We start from the raw sequence: 15,328 nt of genomic DNA on the forward strand, positions 1-15,328 counted from the left end.
TATAATTCCTTTAAAGAAGGTCTCTTACCATATCAAGAGTAGCTAGAAACAAACAAACATACAAGTAAGCATTTCCCCCCTCCTAATTAGAAATTTAAAAATTGTAACCTAGTGGTAAAGCACTTGCTTACCATGTAGGAGGACCCAGGGTTCATCTCCAGGGGGGGGGGGACACATCATAAAAATTGGTAAAAATTAAAAGTACCCAGTGGTACTCTTTTTTATTCATTTTATAAAACATTTTATTTTAGATCCTGTTTAAAGAGGATTTGGTGCTAGATACCTAAAAAAAATTTTTTAATAGATTCATTTATTTTAAGGGTGGGCCTTATGCCAGTATTTATTTACTGTGAAACAGATTACCCCAAAACTTAGTGATATGAAACAACTTGTGTTGTTTTATGCTCATGAATTTTATAGGTCAGGAATGAAGATAGGTCACAGGTACTCTTTAGTCTCTCTTCCATCATGTCTGAGGTCTGGGTAGAAAGACTTGAATGGCTGGGTCTGGAATCATCTGAAGTCCTGTTCACTTCCATCTGAGAGTTGTGGGCAATGATGGAAGTCTTGGCTCTGCTGGGGCCATCCAGTGGACTGCTTGTATGTGTGTGTCAACACTGTACAACTTGGGCTAGTTACCATGAGTGGCCCCCTAAAAGAAGGACAGTTCCAAGTAATGATGGGGAAAGTGCCATTGTCCTCTTTAGAACTAGCCACAGATGTTACATACCAATTATTTCCATGGCATTCTGTTGGCTGAAGCAGTCACAAGCCTGTCCAGAAAGGGATGCAGATCTCTTCTCTAAATGGAGAAGTGTCAAAAATTTTGTAGCCATTTAAAAACTTCAAAAGATGATTGCAAGGTGTTTATATCTAATTCAGTACATATTTTGCCTGATCCTCTCCTGTAAAACTTACATAATGAAACTATAAGAGTGCATGCATGTGCCTTTTAAACATTAGGTTAAGTATTATTAACTGTTTGAATTTCTTTATGATTGTGTAAATTCAGGAATAGAGGATCTTTTTTTCCCTCCTCTGTCCCTAAAGATCCAAGGACCAACAAAGTCTTCTGTTAGTCAAGGGAGAATAAAATGTATGAATAGGATTCACTATCATTATTAGGTAAGAGAATTTGAAGGACAAAGTTGGAGTAAATAGAATGGAAAGAAAGGGAGGAAATAAAAAGAGATGAACAAAAAGGAGGTGTGGAGGAAATGAGAGTGGAAAATGATGCTTTGGGAAGAGGGATACCAAGCAGGAGGAGGTATCAGAAAGGGAGTTCTGCAGGCCATCAGATGAGTATGAAACAATGGTCATACTGCCATTCAGACTATAAATGTGAAATACTTAAGTCTAACTTTCTCTTCCAGAAATAACCCTATTGCTCTACCCTTTAACATTTTAATAACTCCATTCTGGAATGAGAAACCAGAAAAGTTACACTAGTGTGGAAATTGTTTGTCCATGGTTATACTATCTTCTAAGATGGTGCCTCTCAACCATTACTGTGCAAATGGGTCAACCTGAACTCATTATAATAGGAAATTTGAATGTAGCAGGCCTGGGTAAGAGCCGTCCCAACATATTCCCAGGTGATATTCACTGTTGTTGGTCCTTGACCTATACTTAGAGTAGCATGATTCTAATTTATTTTTATTTTTTATTTTTTTTTTATTTTTGCAGTACTGGAGATTGAACCCAGGGCTTGGTGCATGCTAGGCAAGCTTTTTGCCATTGAGTTACATCCTCAGCCCACGTTATTTGTTTTCAAATGAAATTTCTGACAGATTATTTGCTACAGAGGTTATAGTTGGAGAATGTCACATTTTCCCCCCTGAGAATTGGTATGGAGCCCAGATTTTAGAAAACAATATTGAGTTTAAATTGACTTTCAGTTGATAGATCTCATTCACCAGGGAAGGAAAGAGAGCACCTTGCTACTATTACTACTACTTAAAGAATGGTAGTCAGGGTCTGGAAGGAGGATGGGAGTGAAAAATCAAATCTGTTCTTCAAATCATTGTGGTCATTTGAAATGGCAAAGTGTATTTCTTACCTTTAATTTTCACAAATGGAAAATTGTGAAAACTTGTTTTGGAAACTTGGACAAAACATTATTTAGCTTAGTCGGCTACCACTAAGTTTGATCCATGTAGACGTTGGCAGAAGACTGCAAGTGTGACAGAGGCTATTTCTCTGAAATGAATAAAGGAACATTAGAACATTTGGGTCCTATTATTTCCATTTAAGAACTTCCCAAGTACAGAATTGCTGCAGCCTCACCGTGGCGAAAACTCACTTAAAATTCACACACACTGATGAAAAAATGCAAGGGCCTCAAGCATTACATTCCAACTGTGCATATTCTGATTAAAATGAATGCATGCAGTGTGTCCGAAAAATGTGTCAGTTTATGGGGCACTGAGGGAATTTCTAAGGTTTGCCTTAGAGTTCTCCAATTGAACATTTGGAGAGCCAAAACACACAATGGAAAATACACTCAGTCTTGCAGTTTCCAATTAGGAGTGGGCTCCTGTTTCTTTAGATTTCAGCAGGTGGCTATTCATCATTAAGATGAAAAATGTTTATTAGTGTGAATATGATGTTCTGGAATCTTTACAACTGGGAATCAATGATTAAAAACCTTTTTTCCTCTGCTATGAACAACTTTAATTGTCCCATTCTAAGGTTTCTGTTCTCTGACCTGTTACCAAAGAACTTTACAAAAGTGGATTTGATCCTTTTCCCTTTCATGTCAGCTACTAGGTTATATAATGAGGACAGTGCCCCATTAAAGAGTGTTTTGTATTTGATCTGGTTTACTAGGTAGTACAAAGGAAGTGGTAATATGGTACTTATTCAGTGATGTTGTTACTTGGAACAATATACCCAATGGGGTTAGGACCCAGGGTATTTTTTAAATTATGAGCCTTGTTTATACTTAGTAATCGAATATATACTTTAATATGTCTGCAGTTGAATGGCTTTCTCTTTTGCATTTTTCTGTGAATACATAGGCTCTGCAAATAATAAACATTAAAAATAGCAGCTTGTGAATTCACTTGTGTTGGTTACTTAACATTTATCAAAATGGAATATTTGTGCTATTCTTTGTTTAAAGGCTGACAAGTAATCATTGAAAGGTAAACCACACAACACAATGGAAAATTATGGAATTCCCTAATGATGTTGTCATTTATATTATCAAGGTGGAAAGCCAAGCAGGAAGGTAATATTTAGTGAGTGCTTGTGGGTACAGAATGCTAGGCTTAGTTTGTTCGCATGGTATATTTCTTTCTTTCCATCTGGAGTTTCAGCAAAGTCAACAACTTGTCTAAGGTTCCCCAGCCTGTTAATGTTGGAATTTCATCGCCTTTGATTCCAAATGTGACTTTTTAACTTAATGGCACTGCTTCAATCTTGAATTAATTATTCTGTTGTTTAATTTACTTTTGGCTTAACTTTGAAATTTCCTTGGGGATTTTTTTTTTTTTTTGGTATCTCCATTCTTCACAGAAATGTCTAGCTCTTCTTTAGTCAGACGTCCCTTTAAGAATTTCATAGGACTGAAGCATGAACCAGGGGAGTATTTTCTTAGTAGCAAGCATCAGTAGAGAATGTGCTTTTGCATCCTAGCCTCTTGTGGGATATTCCCTAAGCAGAATAGTTTCCAGATATGCATGAACAAAACCCAGGATTCTGTACTTAGAGCAACATTTTAAAAAATGTTGATGAAAATCTAGATATTATGTACCTAAAGTAAAGGGCAGAACATTAACTGCCTGTGAACAGTGATTGCTTTCTCCCTTTGAAAGCTAAGGATCTTTCAGCATGAGATTTTATTTATAAACAGTACTGTTTCTCTTACAGGAGGTTCATCATAAGGTCATCTTTTTGACTGTCCAGATTAAAGCACTAAAATAATTATTGCTCTATTAACATGCTAGACAAACGGTAAAGCCATTTTGGATCTAAGTTTATTTGCTAAGTTAGAAGGCATAAAGCGAATATTACCCTAGAGAAATAGACACAAAATGCAAAAAAGAACATTGTGCAGTGAATATAGGATGAAATTCAGATCAGTTTCTAGAGGAAAAAAAATTCAAAGGATTCGGTATAAATCATACCTACGTCATTTGTTTTGAAGCTACTAAACTTGATCTGAGACTGATTATTTTCTATAGCTCATGTGTAATGAATACTTGTAGTCAGATGACTGGGTATTATTTATTCAAATGACTGTACAAGAAAAACAGATTGCTTTCCATAGTGACCTGGGAGGTCAAAAACATTGAGGATCTGGGTAGTACATTAATCATGAAATTTAAAATGGAAAAATTTAAATATAGAACAAATTGATTCATGGAGTTAGTTGTAAAACCTGGTTGCTATGCTGAGTTACTGATTACAGGTATCACTGTTTCGGGGAGAGGATAGATGATTGCACCAGACTGGTGGTCGCTGCGGGTGATAAAGGCAAAGTGTTTAAAAGGTTGCTCTGACTGTGGAGTCTGACTGTTTGAGGAGGTCATGCGTGGGTCTGTGTGTGCAGGCACACATGCTCTCACTGTGCATCCACACACATTCCTTGTGGAGGATGCTATTGTTTAACCCAGAATGGCCAGGCTTTGCTGTGTTGCAATTGGAACGTTTGCGCTATATTAACAATGGTTTATTGTAATATTTTGAAGAGGGGTGAATGTATTAAAGAATTCTTTTGTGAACATTTTTTTCCTTTTATGAGCCTGATGGTTTTTAAGCCTCTAGTGTGACCGTGATCATGCTCCCTTTTAAAGTCCTTTGTTTAATTCTGCAATTCTTTGTGTAAGAAAGTGAACAGAATGATAACTGGAACTCTCTATCCAAACCTCAAAGTCACATGTCATTCTGAAAGAGCAGAAAACTAGGACTGCTTGAATGGTCAGGATCTGGCAAAGCATCTGGTGGATGGCAAGCCACAGTGAGAAGTCTTGAATGTTGGCTGAACTGTGGTCACTGGGTGCCTGGCCCATATACAAGGTACTGGTACTGTGTGCTACCATGTAACTCTGGTTCTTCTCATTATCTTTCATCCCTCTGGCTTGTTTTCTTTTTGATCATTTTCAGATATCTATCCTTAACTGTCTTCTCGGTCTCCAAAACCTTCCTTAGAGAAATCAAGAAAATGATCTTGTATTTGATCATTATCGCCGATGACCTAATGACCACAGCATCTTGACATTTACTCTGACTTCTCCCTGGAACTTCAGTGCATTTCCCATGATTCTAAATTCTCTATCAGATGTTTCTAAGCACACCACAGCAGACTCTTAAACTCAGTACACTCAAAGTTAATTTGGTCTTTCCCTCTTTTCTTTGGTCACCACTAATGACCTCCAGAGTTTGACTTCCATCTCAGCTTCCACCCACCATATCTCATCAGTGGTGGCTAAACCCCATACATCTATGTCCATTTATCTCCCTTTCCTTGTTCATTTTGTCTCCATTCAAACTTTGATCTCAACACTTGAAGACGATTGGAATTACAAGAGAACTGTTGAACCTAACTTCTGTCTTAATGATTCGCACTGAACATTTCAACGAGAATGGTCTTTCTAAAGCAATTTTATCACTTAGGTTTTCTTGCAGAAAATATTCTATTAATTATCTTCATAGGACTCTCTTGTTATTTCTCCTAATTGGTTTTACCTTCCCATTATCCACAACCTCAGTAGATGTTGTTCTTGTGGTCACACCAGCTCCCTTGCTATTCAGTGGAAACACTTGCACTTGCATGGCTTTCTGCCGTTTTCTTATGTTATTGGTAGATTTCACCTGGGATTTCCTTCTCACTTCTTTTCCTGTCAGTTGGGGGGAATGGGGTATTTACTCGTCCTTAAGGTTCCTTTCCCTGACACAGAGCAAATATTTATTGAATAAAATTAATGTTGTCTTCTCACTGAAGCCTTTTGGAGCACTTGGTATCACAAGGGCATTTCATAGATTCTTTTTGTTATTTCAGAATTCTGTGCCCTTTTCTCCTTTAAGTGGTTGAGTTTCTTAAGATTAGTGCCAAAGTTTATTCATTTTTTTTCTTTCTAGAATATATCCTAGTGCCTGCACATAGTAAGTTCACTAAATGAGTATTTACTTAGTCAGACCGATAGAGTTGTATCCAGAAGACATTGGTTCTGAATGCCCTTATTACTGGGGCTTATATGGTAACAACCTAACCTTATCTTCTTGTCATGGGGGCTGAGGAACTGGTATGTATCTAGTAATGCCCTGTGGAGAAACCTTACTGTTAGAAATAACTGACATATGCTATGAACCAAGTTTTTGAGACTTGATTATGATAGTTTACTAAGGTAGGTGTTGGAGACTCTAGGCTTTTAGGATTTGGAAGGACTGAGCTCTGTGTCTGGTGGTTAATTCCTATTGCTGGTGCAGGTCAAATGTTTTCATTTTTTTTAAAATTTAGAATTAGTTCCAAATTTACAGCAAGGTTTCCAATAATAAAAATAATACAAGGACAATTCCTCTAGCTTTGATACCAATTCACCTAAATCTTTTACCTCATTTCTTTATCATTTGGTGCTCTGCTTTTCTCATACTCTTTCTTCTTGAACCATTTGTGGATCTTGCATACCCTGGTCCTTTGCACTTACCTCCTTCAGTGTGTATTGCCCAAGGATCAGGTACTCTTGAGTACAATCAGTGTAATTATCAATCTCAGTAAATTTTATGATTCGTTAAATACTTTAGACTACCATTTGTGGTTCAGTTTTATCAACTGAGCCAGAAAGTTCATTTAGAGCATTTTACCCTCTTCCAGTACAAGTTCTAGCCCAGGAAAGGTATTTTATTTGGTCATGACATCCCCTGACCTTCCTTTACTGTGGACATTTCCAAGCCTTTTCTTGATGACATTGACTAACATTTTTAAAGAAAACAGTGTAGGCTTCCTCACCCTTTTTTGATAGAACATTCCTTATTTTGGAGTTGGGTGGTCTATAGATTTTCCTTAGTCATTTCTTTTTCTTAAACTAACAAGTAGTTGAATTCATAGTACTAGTAGGCTATTACCATAGCTAAGTAAGAACTACATGAAAATTATTACTTTATTTTATGTGAGTAAACTGATTCTATTTGTGAAACTCACATAGAAATAAAATAGAACCCCTTCAAAAACTATATGCAAAATAAGTTTATTGAATGGTTTAATATTTGGTAAATAAATAGTTCCTTTCTGGTACTGCATGAAGAAATAAAATACCATTATTGAATTTCCATCAATACTAAAACCAAACAAAATAGCTCTACCAGAGAAAAAGTGACAGTTTTTCTCAAATGAAATATATATATTTTTTCAATGTTTGAGATCTTAAATGCCAATAAGATTAAATTCTTCTTCAGACCTACATTATGACCAATTTATTGATATTTTAATAAGACTTTGAATAAAAGCTTTAGTTGTTATTTTCAGAAAAGTGTGCTATTTTGACTACAGGTACTTATAAATTAATTCCTTGGAGAATAAAACCCTGAAGGTATTAAAACACAATGCATGAATATTTAATAGATAGCAAATATTTAGACTGGTTAAACAAGGAAGTAAATTAGCTTTGAATTAAATAGGCTGCTATGGATATTTATCCTCACTACTGGAGAGAACTGTGTGGAGTGGTGTCTCTGTTTGCTGTTGTTTATCATCTGTTCTGCCATCTCAGCTAAACTCATGAATTGAGAAGCAGCCTGGGCTTATTTCCACAACATTCAGACCTTACTGTGCATTTACACTTGCTTACAATATGCTTCTCTTTTCTTTCCAAGCATGGTCATCCTTCATTTTCACACTGTAGGGTGCTCAGTAAGGCCACCACACACAGGGCAGTCTTTTGTCATAGGCAGTGAGGTAGAAGGGATGCTGTCGAATGCCATTTTTAAAAAAAACTTTAATTTGTTTTTCTCTCTTCATTGTTTATGATAACCTCCTAGAAACTTGAAAATAGCATTTCCTTCCCTGCTGTTTTTGTCATTTGTGTTTGGAAGACAGTTTTTTTTTTAATGAAAAAAATAGTTGCCTTTGAGAAAGAAAAAATGCCAAAGCTATACACTTTTCTTTTCCTCTATAGTTAGGATGTTTTCTTTCTTTCTTGGCTTTTTGGGAGGAGCTTATGAGAATCCTGGAAGCAGTGGATGGTAGAGGCAAGATTGGGCAGAGGTTGTGAACGTAGACTCTGGGGATCTCACTACTTGGGTTCAAATCCTGGCTCAGAAGTTCACAAATGCAGTGATCTCAGGCAAGTTACTTCTTCTCTGACCTCTGTATTCTCATCTTTAAAATGGGATGACACAATAGTACTACTTATACAGTTATCATGAGGGTCTATTGAGATAACACTTGCAGTATTATTAAGATAGTGCCTATAATAGTAAATCGTATGTGTTTGTTAAGTAAAACGAAAGCTCTCCCTTTCTTCTGATCTCACTGTGCTCATCCTTTTCTCTCATGGTATAAGTGGTGGAAACCAGAATTCACAGCTCTTTTGAGGGTCCTCTGCAAAGCTAGGAGACCCTTTCCTGAAGGAATGTGAATTTTTTTTTTGAAATTTAGTCTTTTCAAAAACCAAGAAATATCAATTTACCATTTGTGCTTGTGCCTTGGTTGTTTGAGGAAAGCTGTAACTACAAAAGGCTAAATATGTTTATATGCCCTCAAACCTCTGATCACTCACAGCTTGCCTGCCCGTTGGTTTGGCAGAAGCCCGCTCTCTTGTTCCTATGTAACACATTCATTTTAGTTTAAAATTCAACAGATGTCAGGTATATAAACTTGAAAGAAAGCATATATTTGAAGATGATCCTAGGAAGCGTGTTGTCACTCTTAAAAAAAATGCTGTAGCTTGCAGAAAAATCCAAGTGTATATTTGGAAACTGCATTGTAATACTTCAAGCCTTCATATATCTTTTTTATTTAAATATAATAGAATGAATCATTTTGGAGCCTAGTAAGTTACTGGTAGTCTCCTTCATTCTGAAGGCAGGAATAGAGAAAACATGATCTCTTGGGCTTCCAGGAATTTGGGAGCATTTCAATGTGCTGAGACATTAGGTTACAGAGAACAGATCATTTACATCATTGAGAACATTATATACTGGGTGACAATTTTACAATTCATTGAAATAACAAATTGTCAACAGGGCTAAAGAAGCCCCAAACTGACATCTTTACAGAGGGCAAATCAGAGTAATTGTAAACTTCTGATGATTAGCACTGATGCAGCTGAGGATATATTTCAAGAGAAAAAAAATCAACTAGTACTTAAGCATAATAGACAATTAAAACAAGTTCATTTTTTGGACTTCGTATGATTAAAACTTAAGTAAATAATTTTCCAGATTATATAAATGCGTACATAGGTAACAATTTTAATGATGTTATATAGATTTCATAACAACGGATTTAAGTAACAAGGAAATATAGTTTTAAATCAATGAACACAGCTCCCTATCACCATGTTTCTGTTGTTGTTGATTAATGTGTGGTACATGATTATTCCCCTTATTAGGCAGTGCTGATAGCCCAGGACATCTGATTATCTCTCTCTACTGATTTCTATCAACTGCTGATAAAAAGCTTTTAAGAGGAGTTTTGATTAACTGTTGACTATGTTCTGGTTATTAGAGTGTTCTCTTTGCTAACACCTACACTAGAGGTAGAAATATTTTCTTAAATTAATGAAGAAATTAGTATTATTAATGTGTAGAAAAGAGATGCCACTTTAAATTGGTAGATATAGGTGCTATTGTAATTTCTGTAGTTCATCAGATAATAGAAATGGGGGCTAGAGTTGAGAAGTGGAGTTGGAAGTGTTGAGTGAACTCTGAGTCCACTTAAGAATCTTATAGTATGTGCATTCTTACTGGTGCCTTAGGAAGAACACTGAGACAATGAGTCGTGTTTCACTGTTCAGACAGGGTGGGTGTTATAAGACATATTAAGCTGAATTCTTAGTGAATGTTCCATTTCATAGTTCTGTAAATTGTTCTAGGATCTTAATGGTTAGATTTTTTACCATTGATTGTCTGCCCATTTTTAGTGTCTTCTCTTTTCATATTCAGACTTGAGTGTGTGCCAAATACATGCATTTTATACTTGGATGGATTTTTCCTTGCATTGTCATGTTTAGCATCTTGGTTTGGATAGTTTCCCTCTAGGGACATTTAAATACTGAATTTCTGGAATGGAGGGGTGAGAATATACTGGAAGCATATAAACCACAAGATTCCATGGTATTCATGTTAACAATGATTTACTAGTGGATTAGAAATAAATAACTGATTATCATATTTGATTATTTTAAATAATTTAGATATGCCTAAGTAATTTTATCATATCAAGATTAATTATTTAATGTTGTAGTGTGAAGTCCACTGTGGTAATTTTTATTTAATGATTAAAAGGTCATTTTATACACTTTTTTAAAAGTAACTTTTGAGTTTTAAAGCTAGTGAGAAACCTTTTCAATAGAGCTTGAATTAACCAGGGAACTTGGAATTGCAGTTGATTTATTGGCATATTTTAGAAAATTTATTTTTAAGAATCAACATAGGGGCTGGGGTTGTAGCTCAGTGGTAGAGTGCTTGCCAAGCCCATGTGAGGCACTGGATTCGATTCTCAGCATCACATAAAAATAAATAAATAAAATTAAAAAAAAAGAGAAAGCCCCAAAGGATATATGTAGAGGAAAAATAACAATGATTGAAAATAAAAAGGAAATTTAAGAAAAGAATCAATACAGATTGCTCATCTGTAAAACCATACATTTTGTCATCTTAGTTTAGATTGGTGTTTATTTAAATATTTAGCCATCATTTACACTGTTTGCACAGTGTCACAATTCAGGTTGGCTCTTGCCTATATTTTGCTTAGTCGTTAAAAGTTTTGTCTATAGTCAATTAAATTGCATGAAATATAATTAGCTTAGTTTCAAGTGCTAAGGAATCGATGAGAGAACAGAACAGATTCAAGGTCTTTTTGGTAGTAGATACAAAGCTGTATTTGTGTTGGTGCCAGCAGTGGAGGCAGCCCGGAATCGCCGAGACAGGGCATGCAGCCAGCCTGGGATCTGAGCCTAAGCTGAGTGGAGAGGGTTTTGAATATACCTTTGAGAAAGTGCACTGAAGTCAGGTGTGCAGACTGCAGTGAGGGCACATGCAGACAGACCTAAGAGGTGAGCTATTCAGAACTCACAGGAACCAAGATGAGGCAGGGAAAAGCCCTCTTCCTTTGTATCAGGAGCCTAGACATTTATAAGAACTTGGGACTGTCAGAACCAAACTGGGGCACCACTAGCAGGGAGTCCTTGATCGTCCGCCAACACTGCTCTCCTGCCTCAGAAGGTTCTTAAGTGCTTTTTGTTAGACTTCCAGGCGCAAAGCTTGGCTAGACGAAGATGCAGTAATTCACCACACCTGGCAAACCGTGACATAGAGTTGTTGGCATGCTTACACCTGACTGCTGCTGGCAATGATTAATTATGCAGCGGGACCACATGATACAGTCAAGTGAGGTCATGAGCACAGTGCTGTTCTATCTGGGGTCCCACCCCTTCCACTTTGATATTTTAACTTTGAAATGAAACTGCATGGGAATTTAGTGAATAAAGAGAAGAAAAGAGCCAGGTTGCAGAGAAGTCTGCACATACCCATTCATTAATTCAGTCTTTCATTCAACAAATAGATTCTGATGCCTTAGTATGTAATTACTCAAAGTGAATGAATATTCATTCATCTTTGAAATTCAAATTCCATTTTGCTAATGAACAGCCCCATATTTACCAGAAGTACAGAGTTAGCAGTGGCAAAATTAATTTGGATCCCAAACTTCTTTCTTTCTCTTATACAATTCTATAGGTCTCTGTAAAGTTCTGACTAAAACCAAAGGTGGGCTGATCTAGGCAAAGAGCATCTTGTGACAGAACAAGAAATGGTAAATATAGTCAATGGTTGCATAATTTAGGCTGAGAATTAGTATTAAACACTTGGAGGGTCAGTTAGGGAGCATACTGCAGTTATTAATATTAATTGCTAATAACATCTATTGAATATTGCAAATGTTCTAGGCTATGTGGTATTAAGCATCTTTCTTCCTTTACCTCCCTTAGCACATCTAAATAGGAATAAGTGCCTTTTGGGTAGTCTCAGTCTCCAAGGTCCTATAGACTTGGCCGTGTTGTTGCCCTAGGATTGTAACAAGACTGATCCCCTTTGGGCATTTGCTTACATGAATAGGCATTAAACACCAAAACAGAATTCTCAACCTGGACCAGTTCTAGGAACTCAGCTTAAAATGTTCGAATGTTTCTTAGTATACTCTGGTGTTTTAGCATCTGACAAGCAAGATATTTGATCTTTTGCATAGAAAAGTAACTGTACCCACATCAAATATGTATTTTCAGTTTTAAATGGCACACATATCAATTTCTAGTTACAAGAATTTAACATTTAAAGTTTGACTTTGGCACTACCACATGAGATTGTCTTTTGTGAATTCAGGCATGCTTTTACATAGACCACTTCAGAAAGTATATTTCTAGTTTCTAGAAGGCATATTTTCTTTTATGTGGGGGAGGTACCAGGGATTGAACTCAGGGCACTTGACCACTGAGCCACATCCTCAGCCCTATTTTGTACTTTATTTAGAGGTAGATAGGGTCTCAATGAGTTGCTTTGCGCCTTGCAATTGCTAAGGCTGCCTTTGAACTAATGATCCTCCTGCCTCAGCCTCCCAAGCTGCTGGGATTACAGGCATGCCCCACCGGGGCCAGTGGGAAGAATGCATACTTTCATTTTAACTTAAATAAGTAAGAGATGTTTTAACAAGAAATATAGCTGAACATATTCTTCATGAGGAAGAATTCACATGGTTAATATGGTGTTTAGAGATTTTGTATTCAACAAGTTATTTTACGTATTGCTCTTTTATGTTATATGGATGTGAAATTAATGTTCTGAATGTCTCCCTATTTAGATAGTTTGGATAATAATTGCCTGTAGGTTGCACATGCCCATTTAATAGTCCTTGGATCCTTTTGTAATACAGATAATTACAATATTCTCTTAGAAGAAATAATACAGAGAGATCCTTTGTAACTTGACACATTTTCTCACAATTATATTTTACAAACCTACAGTGTAGAATCACAACTAGGGTAATGAGATCTATCCAATTTTAGTGTGTGTGCTGCAGAAGTGAGGACAGGCCTTGGATTTTTACGTACATCAGGGTTGGCTTCATCACTCAGCCATGAGTGCAGTTGGCTTGGGGTTTAATGCTCTGACTTAGCTCTCTTGAAATCCTTAATTTTTTTTGTGTACACTTGTGTTTTGTGAGTGAAGTTGAATGGGACAGTGGTGCCTGCCACAGGTCTTGAAGCCTTGGTTCAGATGCAGCTTCCTTCTGGTGGGTTCTCTGCTGCTTGTTCCCCTGCCTCCTAGGAGCCAGCCCTACCTGGCTTCTTCCTTCCTTGCCTTTGTCTAACAACCACTGCTCTCTTCTGTCCCTGGCAGGGAAGGCAGGGGTCTGCTCTTGGAAAACTTTATTTTTTATTTATTGATGTGGCTGTCTCCATTCAGGATGAGTCTCTTGCCCACCCCTGGTCTAGATTCCCAAGGCATCCTTGCTTAGGGATGGGACTGCTTCAGGGCTCCTCTGTCTCTGGGTTGGGCAGAGGAACTGTACATGGGAAGTGCCTGGATAGACTTCCCTACTTGGTGCAGAGTATTGTCCTAGTGCCTGGTGGCAGGGGATAATCAAAGTCTGGTGAGTGGGCAGTAACTGTGCTGTGGACACATGGAATGGGGGGTGGACCCACTGTGTGGGTATCCCTGTTCCTGAGGGATCACATCACCATTGAGGGAGAAGCTGCGAAAGAAAGGAAAAAGCTGGGTATTTTAGTACCTTTAATGGTACATTCCTTTGCCTTTTGAATAAGGGGCCGTGCAAATTATGTCGTTCTTTCTGATAGACATGGTGTTATCTTCAGCAATCATTTACTATACACACTGCCCACTTGTTTTCATTGCATCATCCTATATTTGCTTCAAATCTCAGTGTCATAATAAGAAGATATTTAGTGAGACTGTGTGGAGACTAGAGCAGCACAAAACCCATAATGATATAAATATGTGGTGGAAAATTACAATAAAACCCTTGCATCTTCCACTTTAATTTTGCCTCAAGGAAATGGCAAAATGCCCAGCTGGCAGTAACCAGTTCCAAATGAGCTGCCAAAACTACTAGGTGCTGAAATATATAGTTTGTTGTTCTTCCCAATTTTAGTGCCTGAGTATAGGTTTTGGGGTTGGGGTTTCAAAGCCGGAGCAGGTGCCTGCCACCTGGAAGCATTTTCTTAAGTGAGGTGCTAATATCAACACAGCAAGACCTAGTGAAATGTATTTTAAATAACATTGAAACTGCTTTACATATGTATACATGTCTATTGAAATAAAATCATAAATAGGCCTAAAATGTTTTCATCTGAAATTCAAAAGGATATGATTTGTGTCTTGGGACAATGAAGGATTTTTATAAAAAAGGAACATGCTAATGGAAAACATTTAGATAAAATTAAAATATTTGAAAGTTTGTAAGTGTGGTTTGAAGAACTAGCATAACAAAACTAGGATGCTTCAACTTAGAACCTTACAAATAGAGGCGGGGAGGAGATGAGGAATAAGTTCAGATTCTATGATAGGTTTCAGTTTTTGAGATTGAAGGACATGTCTTGTTTTATTTGCATGAAGCTGTGTTCATTTGGTGCTTGGAAATATATTTACACAATGATCATTGCAGAACGCTTAAAGGCAATTCCTTGTCTCCAGTTAAATTCTTCTTTTCCTTCAGTTTGTAATAAAGTTTTCCAAGAGCACCTCTGCATATAGATTGCATTAGGGATATGTGAACTTCAGAATTTTCCAAGGTCATTTTTTTTCTTTTGCTTTACAGCTTGTCTGAACAATCTGAACTGTTTCCTAGTGCTCATGTAAGCAAACAACTGTGCTGTTTATCACTCTGCCTGACCTGAAATCAACTCTGTGAGATGCGCTTTCCGCTTTCTAATTCAGACCACAGAATCCAGGTTGGATCCACTCAGTGTGTTTCCTCCTTCAGAAACCTGAAAGCCAGGCAAAGAGGATTCACTGAAATCTAGGATTAATGAGAGTTTTCTTTTATCATTAGTTTTATACCCTAACCTCTTTTTCTAAACCTACTGCTAGATGCCCAAGTCAGAGCAAAATAAGCTGATTTTATCAACAGTTTCACAAAGTTGCTCTCGGA

The 15,328-nt window shown here is 37.0% G+C and overlaps 1 protein-coding gene across 8 annotated transcripts in view; it reads left to right on the top strand.

Moving 5' to 3' along the window:
• PRKD1 (protein kinase D1) overlaps window positions 1-15,328 on the top strand; it is a 335,410-nt gene that overhangs the window by 87,727 nt on the left and 232,355 nt on the right. The window contains exon 2 of one of the 8 annotated variants that reach the window (XM_081291753.1): window positions 14,996-15,032. The exons of the other annotated variants lie outside the window; for them this stretch is intronic. The gene's annotated coding sequence lies outside the window, so the exon portion shown is untranslated. The remainder of the gene's footprint in view (window positions 1-14,995; window positions 15,033-15,328) is intronic. 8 annotated transcript variants of the gene reach the window in all.

The sequence above is a fragment of the Spermophilus citellus genome (genome assembly GCF_964194105.1).
Source record: "Spermophilus citellus genome assembly, chromosome: 4".
Classification (NCBI taxonomy): domain Eukaryota; kingdom Metazoa; phylum Chordata; class Mammalia; order Rodentia; family Sciuridae; genus Spermophilus; species Spermophilus citellus.